This window comes from Rosa chinensis, chromosome 5 (genome assembly GCF_002994745.2).
Source record: "Rosa chinensis cultivar Old Blush chromosome 5, RchiOBHm-V2, whole genome shotgun sequence".
Taxonomy (NCBI): domain Eukaryota; kingdom Viridiplantae; phylum Streptophyta; class Magnoliopsida; order Rosales; family Rosaceae; genus Rosa; species Rosa chinensis.
In genome coordinates, this window is record NC_037092.1 from 67,242,670 (window position 1) to 67,245,786 (window position 3,117).

At 35.8% G+C, this 3,117-nt stretch overlaps 1 long non-coding RNA gene across 1 annotated transcript; it reads left to right on the forward strand.

Annotated features, from left to right (window-relative positions):
• Positions 1–901: 901 nt before the first annotated feature.
• LOC121049090 lies at positions 902–2,423 on the forward strand. The gene is made up of 3 exons (XR_005799297.1): positions 902–1,175; positions 1,753–1,895; positions 2,341–2,423. It is a non-coding gene; the product is annotated as an uncharacterized LOC121049090 (long non-coding RNA).
• Positions 2,424–3,117: the final 694 nt, after the last annotated feature.

The following is a 3,117-nucleotide window of genomic DNA, read 5'->3' on the forward strand; positions in this document are numbered from 1 at the left end:
CCAAATGCTAGCTAATGCAAAACAAAGGTAGTCGTTTGACTTCTTTCGATAACTCCAAAATAAATATGATTAGGTGAGTAGAGAGATGTCGGTGGAGCAAAGCTCATTTAAGTACTACTTATCTCAAAACCTTCCTACACATCATACTCATTTTGGATGAACAAAAACTAAACCAATGGCATTTACTACAAAGTATATGGCAATTGCCTATTACATCTCTTGAAAAAATAAAGACTTAAACAGAATTGGCGATCTATTGATCCCAGCCAGATTTGTAGTCTTTAGCCCTTTCCTCTAGATCATCTTCTTAATCTTCTTATTCCACATAGTGAGCTTCTCTTGCTTCACAATATGCTTTGTAAGTGGTGACAATTTCTTCACGAGCTCTACAAATGTGTGCCCAATGGCCGGATGCTCCACATCGAGAACATACATCTCTTTACTCACACTATGTCAAAAAATGCTTCATACCATACCCCTCAAACGGCAGAAGACGTTTTTTCTGTTGTCTGATTTTTTTGAACGTCTTCAGACAACAGATTTAACTATTTATGTCGTCTAAATGATATCAAAATCAACACCAATTCAACTTTGTTATAATTTAGAAAATTCAGACAACAGAATCAGTTGTCTGAGTAAATGGAAAAGTTATTTCTCCTTGTGTGGACAAAAACAGTTTTTTGGCCTAACTACAAGTCCCTCTTCTTCTGACCTAGACCCCGCGTTCCACCACTTGGTGGAAAAATGAAAAAGCTCACCGTCTTCGTTCATTCTTAGTTTTCCCTCACCCAACCTAGCAGCTCCTCTTCTTCGCTGCTCTTCCTCCATCACTGCTCTCTCGTATCGGTCTACAAAGCACAAACCAACAACCAAAGTAGCCTCTCACCCCGTGCTTTCCCGTACCCAGTGAAAAAATCAAAACATCTCTTTTTTACCTTGTGCTCTCATGACCTAGAGCAACTAGAGCTAGCTATCAGATCGATTCATTCCTCTCATCTCAAAACCATGAGAGGTTCTTCTTCCCCAGAAGAGACGGAAGCTAGAGACGCACCGCCTGAGCTAGGTTTTGGACACAAAAGATTCTTCTTCAACCTCTCCTCCAGCTAACTTGGGTTTTGGTTGAGTTCTTCAATTTCACGAACGATTCTGAAGTATTGATTCACTATTGTTGGATGGTAAGCCTCTTTCTTCGATCATTTTAGGGTTTCAACTTTGATTTGTTTTGGGTTTTAGGGTTCTCTTGGGATATTGATTTGGGTGTTTTTGCTAATGTCCTTTGCAATTAGGTTTGGGTGTTTGGGCTTCTATCGATTTAGAGATGTGGGTGACTGAAATAGAGTTGGGTCTTACTCTAATTTAGGAATTTGCTGCTGGGTTTATGGATTTGGGGATGGTTTGTTCTTCAAATCAATTTGGTTGTTATTTGGGTTCAGGGATTTGGGGTTGGTTTGTTCTTGAAGTCAATTTAGGTGTTATTTGGCTTTAGATTTACTGCTGGGTTTATAATTTATATAAACCTTCTTTTTATTTTCCAACTTCAGTTCATCATCCAAAATAACTTGCAATGTGCTACCATAAGTGCTCATAAAAGACTTCCATGGGATTCAGGAAACCCAGCTTTGCTTAATTGTTGCATCTTCGCTTAAGAATCATATGTTTCTAGAATAATCAACTTGCTGGATTTCCATCGCCGTACAACACCACTAGCTGTTAATTTTATATCACTATAGTCCAGTCTAATAAATTCAGCAGGTTTGTTCAATTTGGTGCAGATCAAGATTGCCATTGCGGTGCTGTTGGTTGTTGTAAAAAACTTGGTGTACAACCTTCCAAACCAATTAAAGATGTCATCAGTTGCTGCTTTGAAACTAGTAGCAAGGAATGAATGTTTAAAGGTAGTTAAAAATAACTATTGTGCTTGAGAAGAGGTAATGATCTTCTCTCTCCATTTATATGTATATGTGTGTGAAAAGAGATTTAACTTTCTTCTTTCATGCTTATACATGTGCTCTACAAATGCTTATATTCTGAGTCTCTACCCCAAGTCCTAACTATTTATGGGCTCTGATTACTACTTACACATTAACACTGAAGCCATTTGTATACAGAATCTAATGTGCCAAAATTTACACATTCTTTATTTAGTTAGCAAGAAGTCAGAGTAAAGAAACTATTTAAAGATTTTTACAACTATTTAGTAGGCTGTATAGCATTTTCTTTGTTTATTGAAGATAGCTCTAAGTAATGAATGTTAGATATTGATAAGAAACAAAATAAAATTAAATAGGTTGCCCCGAATTGAATATCAAGTTCAATTACATTTGTTGAAATTGTTTACAGATAATAGTAACAATGCGCACAGCAATAATTCAAGATATCAAATCCTTAGAAAACGACCTCTGAATCGAAGTGCGGGTATGCAGACTCTGGCAATCAAAAAGGTTCAAACCTGTTAAAAGAAATGATGGACTCCAGTTTATATTAGTCGTCAAGATGGTAAGATCTATTAATTGTATTAAAATATATATATATCTGTGTGTGTGTTGCAATAATTTGACGCTATATTTTATAAATGAGCTCCCTTTTTTTATATAGCATGATGCAATTCACTGATTTGTTAAAGAAGTGAATTATGTTGCTTCTCTTGTAAGACCCAATATGAACCGTAGAAGCCAACAAAGCTGAAATCCATAGTGGATCATAATTGATAGAATTAGTTGACAGATCTTTTGGATTTGAGACAATTGTGGATAGCACTTATTCTTAGTGATAAGAAAAATCTAATGGTGGTATTTTTATCAAGCTGACTGTCTGGTCTGTTATTATAGATTCATTTAGCACCAGGAAGCAAATTTAATTTTCAAAAATATATCAAAAGATCATTAGAAGATGACTTTAAGGTGGTTGTGGGAATCATGTGCTATTGCCAACCTTTTCTTTCTTCATGTTCTGGACTACGATGACGCTTTATTGCTGCTCAATGTTCGTGGTGATTAACTCTTGTTTTGTTTCCTTTTTCCTATAACTGAGTTGGCCTTTTTTGTTATATATTTCATAAAAGTCATTCGTTGTTTCTTTCCATTTTGTGAATGTACAGATGGTTTCAACAATGAAGAA